This window comes from Pinus tabuliformis, chromosome 9, assembly GCF_031772625.1.
Source record: "Pinus tabuliformis cultivar Carrire ecotype Pingquan chromosome 9, CPIR1, whole genome shotgun sequence".
NCBI classification, from domain to species: domain Eukaryota; kingdom Viridiplantae; phylum Streptophyta; class Pinopsida; order Pinales; family Pinaceae; genus Pinus; species Pinus tabuliformis.
The window spans coordinates 851,849,022-851,864,921 of record NC_142307.1 but is presented as its reverse complement, the minus strand read 5'-3'; positions in this window follow the sequence as shown (position 1 = coordinate 851,864,921).

The window sequence follows — 15,900 nt, the reverse complement described above, 5'->3', positions numbered from 1 at the left end:
ATGGCACTTTGATTATCACACCAAAGTGTAGTCGGATGCTGTTGCTGAAAGCCAAACTCTGACAGGATCTGACAAAGCCACAAGGCTTCCTTACTAGCTTCTACGACACCACGATATTCTACTTCTGTTGAAGAAAGAGAAATGGCACCTTGTTTCTTGCAAGCCCATGTAATAGGTCCTGAACCAAGAGTGAACAAATAACCTGCAGTAGACTTCCGATCATCAGGGTCACCAGCCCAATCGGAATTAGTGAGACCAACCAATAGAGGAGATGCTTCAGCACTGTAATGAATCCCAAACTGAACTGTACCTCGAACATAACGAAGTATTCTTTTAGCTGCTTTCGAATGACTTTCACATGGGTTTTGCATAAACCGATAAAGAAGGCCAACAACAAAGGAAAGGTTAGGACGAGTATGGGTTAGATACAAAAGTTTTCCTACAAGTTGATGGTATAAGGTAGCATCAACTTCAGGAGAAGTACAAGTGACTGAAAGTTTGACTCCAGACTCAAAGGGAGAAGGGGCTGGCTTACAGTCTTCCATGTGAAAGTGGCGTAGAATATCACAGGCATACTTGGACTGAGAAAGGGAAATACCTTCCTTGGATTGCAAGACTTGAAGACCGAGAAAATAATGTAAGTGTCCTAAGTCTATCATTTCAAACTTCCTTTTAAGGCTAGACTTCACATGGTTTATAAGGTTGGGATCACTACCAGTCAGGATAAGATCATCAACATAAAGAACAAGAATGATAAGAGACTTGCCCATTTTCTTGGTGTAGACAGTATTGTCAGAATGGCACCTAGAGAAGCCAGATTCTAAAAGAAAGTTATCCATTTTGGCATACCAAGCTCGAGGAGCTTGCTTGAGACCATAAAGGGATTTCTTAAGCTGACATACAAGGCTGGAGTCTGTTTGTATAAAGCCAATAGGTTGTTCCATATAGATTTCTTCATGCAAGTCCCCATGCAAGAAGGCAGATTTAACATCCATCTGATGGACTTCCCATTTGAAAGAGGCAGCAAGGGAAAGAACAAGGCGGATAGAGTTCATTTTGGCAACAGGGGAGAAGGTTTCAGTATAGTCAATGCCTTCAACTTGTGAAAAACCCTTAGCAACAAGACGAGCTTTATGTTTATCAAATTTCCCATCTGGTCCATACTTGGTTCTGTAAAACCATTTGCATCTAACAAGTTTTCGTCCCTTTGGTAGAGGAACAAGATCCCATGTATCATTTGCCAATAATGAATGATATTCTTCATTCATAGCTGCTTTCCAATCTGGATGGCCTGAAGCTTCTGCAAAGGTGTCAGGATCATAATTCACTGAAGCTTGAGCCAGTAAAGAAGAGGCTCTCTCGAACTGAGAATGTGTACGTTGCTGATCTGTAGGATCACCGGCAAGATCACCTGTTGCATCCCGAGTAGCACGGACCCATTTTGGAAGCTGAGGAGCTAAAGGAGGATCCTAAGAAGGTGGGGGAGGATTTTCATCCTCGCTTTCATCATCTGAAGAAGAAATATTTTCAAAAGTAGAAGAGATAGGGAGAGGTGGCACATCCGCCGAACTAGGCTCACAGTGCAATATATTTTCATCAAACTTTTCATCTCTTCTAATGATAACATTTTTGGACTTAAGTGGAATAAGTCTATATCCTTTGACATCTTCAAAATATCCAACAAAATTACATTTTTCACTCTTTGGTTCTAAAGCTTTATGTTTCTCATATGGAATATGGGCCCATGCTTCACTTCCAAAAACACGAAAGTGACTTACATCTGGTTTGTTTGAGCTCCATGCTTCTTCTGGAGTGATATCCTTTAAAACCTTAGTAGGAGTGCGATTTATTATGTAATTTGCACAATTAATTGCTTCTGCCCAATAATTAAGACTAAGTCCTTTAGATTGAAGCATACAATTAGCCATTTCCTTTAAGGTACGATTCTTCCTTTCAGCTACACCATTTTGTTGTGGAGTATATGGAACAATATGTTGCATTTGAATTCCATTCTCAGTGCAAAAGTTGATGAATGCGTTTTTAACATATTCTCCGCCATTATCAGATCTTAGCTTAAGAATTTGATGTCCAGATTGTTTTTCAACAAAGGCCTTAAAGGCCAAGAACATGTTAAATACTCCACTCTTGAGTTTTAAGAAGTATACCCAAGTGCATTTGGAGAAATCATCAATGAAAGTTAAGAAATACTTGTAGCCAGAGAATGAAGCAACTGGAAGTGGACCACATAAATCACTATGCACGAGCTGTAAAGGGGCTGAGGCGTGCCAAGAGGCACGTTTTTCAAAACTGTTCCGATGATGTTTTCCGAGTACACATCCGGAACAAACACCATCTCTGCAAGATACCATTGGAAAACCTGTCACCATATTTTCTTTACATAGATTCTGAAGAGAGCGATAGTTTAAGTGACCAAATCGCTCATGCCAAAGTTTGCTCACTTCATCATTATGAGCAACAAATACTGAGGGAATATTTGATGACCCAAAGTTGTGAAACTTATACAACCTTGTAGAATCATCAGCAATGCCAGTAGCTAAAATCTGTCTAGGATCTCATAGGTCCTTAATTACAACATCATGAGGTGAAAATTCAACGATTTTACCTTCACCTGAATGGGTTATCTGATATACAGATAGAAGGTTGTAGGATAAGGTTGGAACACATAATACATCATTAAACTGACCATTGTCTAGATGACCAGTTCCAGTCCCTACAACACTAAGAGATCTATTATCACCAACATATATATTTTTGGTGTTACAATCATTTAAAGAAGAAAACATGGCTTTGTTTTTGGCCATGTGATAAGAAGCTCCAGAATCAATGAGCCACTCATGAGAATGAGAAGAAGAAGATACATTTAGTGCATAGCCAAACCGAGATGCTTGACAACCACATGCAGAAAGTGCCATTCCTGAAGAAGTTGAAGTTGAAGATTGCTCCAAATGGATGTTATGCTTCTTAATTGCTGCTTCCAAGGCTTCCATCTTCTTAAAGAATTTGGATTCTAAGAGGCCATCTCAATTACAAAAGTTGCAATGTCTATCAGTCTTCTTCCCTTTATTTTTATTTGTCTTATCATTTTGTTGAAATGATTTTTCATTTTGAGGCGGAAATTGCTTAGGACCCTTGTTTGGTTTAGGACCATTCTTTTTAGGATACAACTTCTTAGGATTCTTTGGATTTGGTTGCTACTGGGCGGCTAACGCTTTCTTAGAAGAGTTTCAAAGATGAAGAAGACCAAGGTGTAAGAGTTTTTCTTGTTCTCTTATTAAAGAATCACAAAAGGAATCAAAGGAAGGGGACTTGTAGGTTTGTCCTTGAGAAATGAAGGCTTCTCTTGTAGAATGGAAGGTGGAAACAAACACAGAATAGGCTGGTACCAACTTAGTAAGAATGGAGTAGATAAGGCTACTATCTTCTTTCTTAACCTTAACACATTCCAAGAGAAGTCTAAGGGTATTGAAATTGGACAAAAAATCTTCAATGCAAGAAAAATTATTGGGGTCCAATGTAAGCAATTCATTTTCAAGTTGATGGGCTTTAAGTTCATTTTTAATTCCAAAGACTTTAGTAATCTATTGCAGTGCTTCATCAGGAGTATCAAGTTCTGCAATATGGAATCTAAGATCTGGAGAAATAGACATCCCTATCAACCCACGTGCTTGGTCTTGCCTATTTTCCCATTTAGCTACCTTGTCTTCATCTTTCGGTTTGGTCTCTTGGCCTGTGGCTATTCTGTAAAGACCTTTACTTCTAAGTAAATCCACAATGTAGGACCACCATTGGAAGTATTTGGTTCTGTCAAGAATAACTTGGCATGGACTTTCCATTTAAAAAAAAAACTGAAGATGTAGATGCAGAAACTAAGTGTACCAATGGAAAGATCTTGAAAAATTAGGCCGTTTAAAAAAAACGGTTCTGAAAACGGCTTCCGGATGAAGAAGTTATGGCTTTTTGAAAAAAACAATTGACGAAGTCGCCGACGAAGTGCGAGAATGTGCGGAAATGAAAAAATCCGCCCTCACAAAATGGAGACTTGAACCCAAGACCTCTACTCTCATAAATTAGCTTTGCACCAAGTGAGCTATACAAAAAGTTTGAGAGAGAGAGAGAGAGAGAGAGAGAGAGAGAGAGAGAGAGAAGGGGGGGGGGGGGGGGGTTGATGCTTTGGGTTGCGTGCTTTCTTTGAGAAAGCTCTTTTTCCCTACAAAACAAAAAACACAAAACCCAACACGGACATACAAAAAAACGAACCTTATGGCTCGAATTTAGCTTTAGCCGGAAACTAGATATTTTCAAAAACGAACCTTGCGGCTCAAAGTTAGCTTTAGCCGGAAACTAAATATTTTCCTCAATGTTTCTGATTTTCCGAGATCACACTAAGGCGCAACGGAAAAGAGCATACGCATGAGAAAAATCCTTCCTTTCTGTTTCTGATTTGCCTAGATCGCACAGAGTCGCAGGGCAAAGAGCATACGCAGAAATGAAAGGTATAGATCCGGTAATAAAAAAAAGCTAAATAAACCGAAAACCGAAATAAACAGAGAGAAAATAACTGTAAACTGCAAATAAACACTGTATACCTCCAGATCTTAAAAATGACGCAGCTAGGGCTACCGGAAACCTTTTCGCATGAAACAAAAGGGGTTCCTCACTGGAACAGATGCTCCCAACACAACAGAGCAGTCATCTCGGCCCGAAAGCAGTCAGAAATAGTATATCTAGGAAACGGTAGTCGAATGCAGTTCTACCGGCTTCAGATTTGGATCACCAACGGACGCGGCCCTCAAATAGCTCTGATACCATGTAGGAATTTACAGGGTAAGTTCCTCAGATAGAACACCAAAGGACACCGCTCACAAACAGATCACAGATCAATACACCAGTATTTTGACGTGGTTAAAACCCTCAAAGAGGGAAATAGTCCACGGCTTGAGCCAACGCGACCACTTCAGGCAATTTATTAATAAAAGAATAAAAATTTACATATGCTTCTCTCATAGATGGATTACCCTACAAATGACCCTCCATGCTCTTTAAATAGAGATCATGGACCAATCGGGTGTTAAGCCACGGATCAAGTGTCGGTAATACCGAGGAGAGAATGAACCGTCGGATCACTACATATCGTGACCGTCGGATTGTAAGTTACAAAATGTACATAGTAAAGAAACACACTTTACCTAACTATGTACCTAACTCTATACCAGACCAAGTTGTACTTAACTATTTCCTATGTGTCAGAATATCCTAACAGTTGTGTTCTAAATATAAAGATGCAATGCATATCTTTTGTGACCGTTGCACGTCATGTAGATCGAAATTTTGCACCATCTGTAGTATCCATGTTACTGGATCCTTGCCATCAAACTTCCTCATATTAATATTTGGAATGTGGTTGGTATTAAATCAAAATTTAGAGTCTCTAAAATCATGATTAACATTCCTCTTGTTCTCATCATGAGTTTCATGGAATACCTTGTCACCATTAAGAAGCATTTCTTGTAGCAAATTTGTCAAACTTTCCTTCAAACCTTCCATTTATGCTTTTAAATCATCCTTCAAGCCTTCCATGTCCCTTTTTATTTTTTATTCTAAACCATCCATGTTAACATTCATCAATGCTTCCAATTCATTTTTGGTTACTCTTTGTGAGAGTGAAATTTGTTGCACTTGATCTCGTAATTTTGATATATCATGTTGCATTTCTTCCTCTTTTTCATGCGTCCTGGAAGAGATTTCTGGTTGCTTACTAGGTGTGTCCATTATTTTGTTTTGAAGAATTTTGGAATAAAGCAGTGATATCTATGCTTCTTCACTATGCCCTTTGAATCCCTTCAAACTTATTTTTCAAACAAAGTTATGCAAAATTTAAAAAAAATACACACCTCTTTCTTTCCTTTTAGGAGCTCGATATTGAAATTGTTGTATTTTTGTAATTGCAGATCTCTAAGGTATGAAATTTTGCCTTGTGGTATCTCTTTGAGTCTTATTTCCAACCCTACAATTCAAGCCGAGATTGCATTCTTCAAGAAATAGTTATTCCCAATATCCCACGATGACCTGATTATAGACTGGTTCAATACACCGAACTTGTATGGAATGCCACGTGTCACTTTTTCAACCTTTATACCTAAAAATGATACATGAAAAACTAAAGTATTTTCAATTTCAGTCAAATTTTATAAAATTCAAATCCAAGTCTCAGATAGAAAGTTATGATGATATTCCCTAGGTCACATGTTTGCTATTGAATTATGGAGCCTACAAAAACCATAACTTATTCAAACCATATCTCATAAAATATGGTGAACCAAGATCTGAAATTTCCACATGAAGTTCACTAAGCACATGGTTGAAATTTAAGCTTCTTAAGACTTGTAGAAAAAAATTATAGCGAAAATTCCAAGATGGTCTATTTGAAGCAGTGAAATCCTAGAATCCAAAGCTCTTATACCAAATGTTAGGCAACCAGCTCACAAAACAAAAGAAAATATAGATCAACGACTTAAAAATTATCCTCTTTGAGGGGGAAACCTCCTTGACTTTACATAAATGAACAATTTTTGGATGATACAAATGATAATACCTCCTTGGTATATATAGGAGTCTAAGGGGCCACAATATAATCAGAGCCTACATAGCAATAATAATGCAAGGGCACAACAATAATAATAGTGGGATTTTATGGGGCACAACAATAACAACATGGAGGATACATGGGCACAAGAATAACAATAGGGGGATACACTAAGAATGTTAGGATATTCCAACACATAGGAAATAGTTAAGTACAACTTGGTCTAGTATAGAGTTAGGTATAGAGTTAGGTAAAGTGTGTTTCTTTACCGTTGTACATTTTGTAACTTACAATCCGACGGTCACGATATGTAGTGATCCGACGGTTCATTCTCTCCTCGGTATTATCGACACTTGATTCGTGGCTTGACACTCGATTGGTCCATGATTTCTATTTAAAGCGCATGGAGGGTCATTTGTAGGGTAATCCGTGCATGAAATAAGCTTATGTAAATTTCCATTCTTTTATTAATAAATTTCCTGAAGTGGCCACGTTGGCTCAGGCCGTGGACTGTTTCCCTCTTTGAGGGTTTTAACCACGTCAAAAATACTGGTGTATTGATCTGCGATCTGGTTGTGAGTAGTGTCCTTTGGTTTTTTGTCTAAGGAACTTACCCTGTAAATTCCTACATGGTATCATAGCTATTTGAGGGCCGCGTCCGTTGGTGATCCAAATCTGAAGTCGGTAGAACTGCATCCGGCTGCTGTTTCCTAGATCTGCTATTTCTGACTGCTTTTGGGCCGAGAGGACTGCTCTGTTGTGTTGGGAGCATCTGTTCCAGTGAGGAACCCCTTTCGTTTCACACGAAAATGTTTCCGGTAGCCCTAGCTGCGTCATTTTTAAGATCTGGAGGTATACAGTGTTTACTGTTATTTTCTCTCTGTTTATTTCGGTTTCGGTTTATTTAGCTTTTTTTATTACCGGATCTATACCTTTCATTTCTGCGTATGCTCTTTGCCCTGTGACTCTGTGCGATCTGGGCAAATCAAAAACAGAAAGGAAGGATTTTTCTCATGCTTATTCTCTTTTCCCTGCGCCTTAGGGTGATCTCGGAAAATCAGAAACATTGAGGAAAATATTTAGTTTCCGGCCAAAGCTAACTTTGAGCCGCAAGGTTCATTTTTGAAAATATTTAGTTTTTCGGGTAAAGCTAACTTTGAGCCATAAGGTTCGTTTTCTTTGCATGTCCGTGTTGGGTTTTGTGTTTTTTGTTTTGTAGGGAAAAAGAGCCTTCTCAAAGCAAGCACGCAACCCAAAGCATCATTCCCCCCCCTCTCTCTCTCTCTCTCTCAAATTTTTTGTATATCTCAATTGGTTCAAAGCTATTCTAAGAGAGTAGAGGTCTTGGGTTCAAGTCTCCATTTTTTGGGGGCGGATTTTTTCATTTCCGCACATTCCCGCACTTCATCGGCGACTTCATCAACTTTTTTCAAAAAGCCATAACTTCTTCATCCGGAAGCCATTTTCTGAGCCCTTTTTTTTAAACCAGCCTAATTTTTCGAGATCTATCCATTGGAACACTTATTTTCATCATCTTTAGCTTTAGTTTCCATTTAAATGGAAAGTAAATACCAAGTTACCCTTGACAGCACCAACTACTTCCAATGGTTGTCCTACATTGAGGATTTACTTAGAAGTAAAGGTCTCTACCGAATAGCCTCAGACCAAGAAAATAAACCAAAGGATGAAGATAATGCTGCTAAATGGGAAAATAGGCAAGATCAAGCACGTGGATTGATAGGGATGTCTATTTCTCCAGATCTTAGATTCCATATTGCAGAACTTAATACTCCTGATGAAGCAATGAAACAAATCAATAAAGTTTTTGGGATTAAAAATGAACTTAGAGCCCATCAACTTGAAAATGAGTGGCTTACATTGGACCCTAATAATTTTTCTTGCTTTGAAGATTTCTTGTCCAAATTCAAGACCCTTAGATATCTCTTGGAAGGTGTTAAAGTTAAGAAAGAAGATAGTAACCTTATCTATTCCATTCTTACTAAGTTGGGACCAGCCTACTCTATGTTTGTTTCCAGCTTCCATTCTACAAGAGAAGCCTTCATTTCTCAAGGAACAGACTACAAGCTCCCTTCCTTTGACTCTTTTTGTGATTCTTTAATAAGAGAACAAGAAAAAATCTTACACCTTGGTCTTCTTAATCTTGGAAACTCTTCCAAGAAAGCGTTAGCTGCCCAGCAGCAACCAAATTCAAAGAATCCTAAGAAGTCATATCCTAAAAAGAATGGTCCTAAACCAAACAAGGGTCCTAAGCAATTTCAGCCCCAAAATGAAAAATCATTTCAACAAAATGATAAGACAAATAAAAACAAAGGGAAGAAGACTGATAGACATTGCAATTTTTGTAATCGAGATGGCCACTTAGAATCAAAATTCTTTAAGAATATGGAAGCCTTGGAAGCAGCAATGAAGAAGCATAACATCCATTTGGGGCAATCTTCAACTTCAACTTCATCTTCAGGAATGGCACTTTCTGCATGTGGTTTTCAAGCATCTCTGTCTGGCTATGCATTAAATGTATCTTCTTCTTCTCATTCTCATGAGTGGCTCATTGATTCTGGAGCTTCTTATCACATGGCCAAAAACAAAGCCATGTTTTCTTCTTTAAATGATTGTAACACCAAAAATATATATGTTGGTGATGATAGATCTCTTAGTGTTGTAGGGACTGGAACTGTTCATCTAGACAATGGTCAGTTTAATGATGTATTATGTGTTCCAACCTTATCCTGCAACCTTCTATCTGTATATCAGATAACTCATTCAGGTGAAGGTAAAATCGTTGAATTTTCACCTCATGATGTTGTAATCAAGGACCTAAGAGATCCTAAAAAGATTTTAGCTACTGGCATTGCTGATGATTCTACAAGGTTGTATAAGTTTCACAACTTTGGGTCATCAAATCTTCCCTCAGTATTTGTTGCTCATAACGATGAAGTGAGCAAACTTTGGCATGAGCAATTTGGTCACTTAAACTATCGCTCCCTTTAGCATCTATGTAAAGAAAATATGGTGACAGGTCTTCCTATGGTATCTTGCAGAGATGGTGTTTGTTCTAGATGTGTACTCGGAAAACATCATCGGGACAATTTTGAAAAACGTGCCTCTTGGCACGCCTCAGCCCCTTTACAGCTTGTGCATAGTGATTTATGTGGTCCACTTCTTGTTGTTTCATTCTCTGGCTGCAAGTATTTCTTAACTTTCATTGATGATTTCTCCAAACGCACTTGGGTATACTTCTTAAAACTCAAGAGTGAAGTATTTAACACATTCTTGGCCTTCAAAGCCTTTGTTGAAAAGCAATCTGGACATCAAATTCTTAAGCTAAGATCTGATAATGGCGGAGAATATGTTAAAAACACATTCATCAACTTTTGCACTGAGAATGGAATACAAATGCAACATACTGTTCCATATACTCCACAACAAAATGGTGTAGCTGAAAGGAAGAATTGCACCTTAAAGGAAATGGCTAATTGTATGCTACAATCTAAAGGACTTGGTCTTAGCTTTTGGGCAGAAGCAATTAACTGTGCAAATTACATAATAAATCGCACTCCTACTAAGGCTTTAAAGAATATCACTCCAGAAGAAGCATGGAGCTCAATCAAACCAAATGTAAGTCACTTTCGTGTTTTTGGAAGTGAAGCGTGGGCCCATATTCCAGATGAAAAGCATAAAGCTTTAGAACCTAAAAGTGAAAAATGTACTTTTGTTGGATATTCTAAAGATGTCAAAGGCTATAGACTTATTCCATTTAAGTCCAAAAATGTTATCATTAGAAGAGATGTAAAATTTGATGAAAATATATCGGCCTGCGAGCCTAGTCCGGCGGATGTGCCACCTCTCCCTATCTCTTCTACTTTTGAAAACATTTCTTCTTCAGATGATGAAAGTGAGGATGACAATCCTCCCCCACTATTTCAGGATCCTCCTTCAGCTCCTCAGCTTCCAAAATGGGTTCGTGCTACTCGAGATGTAGCAGGTGATCTTGCCGGTGATCCTACAGATCAGGGATGTACACATTCTCAGTTCGAGAGAGCCTCTTCTTTACTGGCTTAAGCTCCAGTAAATTATGATCCTGACACCTTTGTAGAAGCTTCAGGCCATCCAGATTGGGAAGCAGCTATGAATGAAGAATATCATTCATTGTTGGCAAATGATACATGGGATCTTGTTCCTTTACCAAAGGGACGAAAACTTGTTAGATGCAAATGGGTTTACAGAACCAAGTATGGACCAGATGGGAAAGTTGATAAACATAAAGCTTGTCTTGTTGCTAAGGGTTTTTCACAGGTTGAAGGCATTGACTACACTGAAACCTTCTCCCCTGTTGCCAAAATGAACTCTATCCACCTTGTTCTTTCCCTTGCTGCCTCTTTCAAATGGGAAGTCCATCAAATGGATGTTAAATCTGCCTTCTTGCATGGGGACTTGCATGAAGAAATCTATATGGAACAACCCATTGGCTTCGTACAAACCAACTCTAGCCTTGTATGTCGACTTAAGAAATCCCTTTATGGTCTCAAGCAAGCTCCTCGGGCTTGGTATGCCAAAATGGATAGCTTTCTTTTAGAATCTGGCTTTTCTAGGTGTCATTCTGACAATACTGTCTACACCAAGAAAGTGGGCAACTCTCTTATCATCCTTGTTCTTTATGTTGATGATCTTATCCTTACTGGTAGTGATCCCAACCTTATAAACCATGTGAAGTCTAGCCTTAAAAGGAAATTTGAAATGACAGACTTAGGACACTTACACTATTTTATCGGTCTTCAAGTCTTGCAATCCAAGGAGGGTATTTCCCTTTCCCAGTCCAAGTATGCTTGTGATATTCTACGTCATTTTCACATGGAAGACTATAAGCCAGCCCCTTCTCCCTTTCAGTCTGGAGTCAAACTTTCAGTCACTTGTACTTCTCCTGAAGTTGATACTACCTTATACCGTCAACTTGTAGGAAAACTCTTGTATCTAACTCATACTCGTCCTGACCTTTCCTTTGCTGTTGGCCTTGTTGCTCGGTTTATGCAAAACCCACGTGAAAGTCATTGGAAAGCAGCTAAAAGAATATTTCGTTATGTTCGAGGTACAGTTCATTTTGGGATTCATTACAGTGCCGAAGCAGCTCCTCTATTGGTTGGTTTCACTGATTCTGATTGGGCTGGTGACCCTGATGGTCGGAAGTCTACTGCCAGTTATGTGTTCACTCTTGCTTCAGGACCTATTACATGGGCTTGTAAGAAACAAGCTGCCATTTCTCTTTCATCAGTAGAAGCAGAGTATCGTGGTGCCATAGAAGCTAGTAAGGAAGACTTGTGGCTTTGTCAGATCCTGTCAGAGTTTGGCTTTCAGCAGCAGCATCCGACTACACTTTGGTGTGATAATCAAAGTGCCATTCATCTATGCAAAGATCCAGTCCAACATCAGCGCAGCAAACACATTGAAATGCACATGCACTTCATCAGAAAGCTCATCCATGACCATGTTCTTGAAGTGAAATATTGTTCTACAGATGATCAAGTTGCAGACATCTTTACAAAGGCTCTCACAGAGGCGAAGTTCACTAAACTTCGATTTATGGTTAGAGTTCAAGAAGTTGTCACTAAGGGGGGATAGGCTCTAGTGCCTCCTTCCTTCTCCTATTGTGTCATATTTGTAAATCCTTCAATCCTATCCCAAGTTGTTCTTAAGGGGGGATGTTAGGATATTGTGACACATAGGAAATAGTTAAGTACAACTTGGTCTAGTATAGAGTTAGGTATAGAGTTAGGTAAAGTGTGTTTCTTTACCGTTGTACATTTTGTAACTTACAATCCGACGGTCACGATATGTAGTGATCCGACGGTTCATTCTCTCCTCGGTATTACCAACACTTGATCCGTGGCTTGACACCCGATTGGTCCATGATTTCTATTTAAAGCGCATGGAGGGTCATTTGTAGGGTAATCCATGCATGATAGAAGCTTATGTAAATTTCCATTCTTTTATTAATAAATTGCCTGAAGTGGCCGCGTTGGCTCAGGCCGTGGACTGTTTCCCTCTTTGAGGGTTTTAACCACGTCAAAAATACTGGTGTATTGATCTGCGATCTGGTTGTGAGCGGTGTCCTTTGGTGTTCTGTCTGAGGAACTTACCCTGTAAATTCCTACAAAGAATAACAATAAGGGAAATACACTAGGATTATAGGGACCTAACACCAACATACCTCAATCTTTCTCTACTCTAGAATGTAGATTCTATAGGCCTTTGATGATTCGTTGTAACAAAAAAATATACCTTTCTTTCTTGAAGTTTCTAGCTTATTCATTTTATGCTTAGGAATATGGATGTAAATAGGGCAACCAAAGATTCTCATATGCCTGATCTCTGGCTTTCGTCTAGTGAATGCTTCTTTAGGAGTCATATCTTTCATAATTCTATGAGGACTTCTATTCTAAATGTATACAACTTTCAATGATGGTTTTCGCCATAAGAACATTGGAAAATATTGAGCATGCATCATAGCCTTGACATATTTTTCAATACACCTGTTCTTCCTTTCTACCACACCATTTTGTTGAGGATTGTAGAGAAAAGTTATCTCCCTATTAATCCCTTCTTTCTTATATAAGGAAACAAGTTATTTCGAGGTGTATTCTCCTCCATTGTTAGATCTCAAAATCTTGATCTTCTTACCTGTCAAGTTTTTCACTTCAGCTTTGAATTCTTAAAACTTGGTGAAGACTTCATCTTTAGTCTTCATGAGATAGATCCACATCTTACGAGAGAAGTCCTCAATAAAAGTCACATAGTATAATGAACCTTCAAGTGATCTTACAAGCATAGGACCACATACATCAAACTGACTCAAATCTAAAAAAAAATTAAATCTATTGTCACTACATGGAAATGGATTTCTAATTTTCTTTCAAGGTGCACAACCATTACATACATGTTTGGGATCTATCTGTAATTCAGGGACACCTGAAACTATTTGATTTATCTTAGGTAATGCTCTATAAGGAAGGTGACCATATCTCCTATGCCATAGTTCAGTTGGATTAATTTCATCATGTACTAAAGCTTGATTTGGTTGAATCATGAGCCTATATAGTCTACCTTCACAAATTCCAATAACTCTATCATCATCTATACTAGAGCCCTTTTTCCATACAAGTACTTTTCCATAAAAAACTATTCTATATCCTTTGTCTTCCAGACATGAAACAGAGACTGATTTCTTCTTAAAACCTAGTACATGTAGAACATTGTTTAGATGGACATTGTTACCAAATTCCATCTTAATGGATGCATTTCTAGCTCCTTTGACTACATAGTTTTGATTGTCTCCTAGCTCTACCCTTTAAGATAGTATTATTTCCATCATGTTAGTGATATTTCCACGATCTTCTGTCATATGTTTTGAAGCACCACTATTTACCAGCCACATATCATCATCATCATAATAGAACATTTTAGAGAGGAAAATTGAAAGAAATATATGTCACCTTTAGACTTATTTGGATGTTCATTATCAATATCGGTTGTGGAAGCATGTTGTTTTCCTTTTCTCTTTTTGTTATTATCCATTTTAGGACAATCCCTTTTATAATGTCCAATTTTCTTACAACCATAGCATTGGAATTTTGATATATCCTTCTTCCTTTGGAGAGGAAAATGATCTTCTTCCTGACTTCTTCCTTCCTACTACTTATACTTAGTGCAAATGCATCCCAAGATCTAGGTATTCCATTAAGTGTTGTAGTCACAAGTTCTTTCTCACGGATGACTTCATCAATTGCTTGAAGCTAGTCCCTTATTTGAGAGATTCTTACAAAATATGAAGACATAGTGTCGTCATTTTTCATCCTCACATCACGAAGCTCATTCTTCAAACTCATGACTTGACTAATGTTGTTGATTGTAAATAGTTTGGTTAGGGCATCATACATCTCTTTTGAAGATTCAAGTTCTTAAAAATAGGGAATCAAATGATCTCTAATTGAATCCAAAATAAGACTCATAGCAATGATGTCATTTTCCTTAAACTTCTCCTTTCCTACTTTATCTATTTGTTCAACAACTTTACCCTTCACAATATCCAAGACTTTTTTCTTTGCAAGAATAAGATCAATTCTAGTCTTCCAAGCTCTGAAGTTTGAGGCCCCTTCTAACTTTTTCTTTGATTTCATAGAAGAATCCATGGGTGTAAATCGACACGAAGTGATTTAACAATAGTGATCTCTCAATGTAGGGTTCCTGCAAGAGTGATCTAAGTGTTCCTTCCTTCACCAAATCTCTGATACCATGTTGATTTTTCAAGTGTAATAGATTCTAGCACAATATTTTTGAAAAATGATAATTACTTCTAATGATGTTAATCTTCTTTTAATTTTTCCAATATATCATTAAGAAATTATACTTCATAAATTGAACCATATAATAATACTAGAACAAGAGAGATCACAATGCACAAGGAGAGCACAATATTTACCTTGGGAAACCCCACTAAGGGGGAAAACCCAACAACCTTTTCAATAGAGAAATTATTTTTTTCAACAAGAGACACACCTAGACCTTTAGGTCAAACTAACCTTCAACAAATCTATGGTTAAACCTAGTCAAAACCTCCAAGTCAATCCTTCAAATATTATCCAACGCTTTGCTCTACTTGATCTACCTTAGAATTATGGCCCTCCTGAAACTACTAGAATCCTAGAATTTCAGCCCCTACAATAGAAATTTCCCAAAAAAAGTACCAATTGTAGCGAGAGAGAGAGAGAGATGAATTTAATCCTTACTTGTGTCATCCTTGTCCTTCTTGGCCCTCGCTAGGATGCCCAGAAACTGTCTTTCTTGAGAGAGCGTGAATTAATGCCTTAAAGAGGAGGTTGAATTGCCTTTATGTAGTGCACTTGTTGGGTCGAATAGGTGTGACTTTACTTGTGCTAACTTGACTTGGAGGGAGGCCGACTTGATAAACTAGGAGCAAAAATTTTCAAATTTTCAAATTCAAATTTTCTTATATTAAAAGTCCAAATGGGACTTGACTCAAAATACATTTTTCTTTTGACTCTAGCATTTAAAATATGCTTTATAATAATCAATATAAATAGATCAAGGGCCATATATACATTATGAATACCAACCATAGTTACAAAATTCAACACTATATTTCTTTCATGGATTACTCTTTGTTGAATTTGTGCCATTGAATCATTAAGTTCCCTTTAGGCTTTGAAGATATCATCAAACTCTTTTGTGTTCCATTTGTTAAGATAGGTTTTAAGATACTTGAG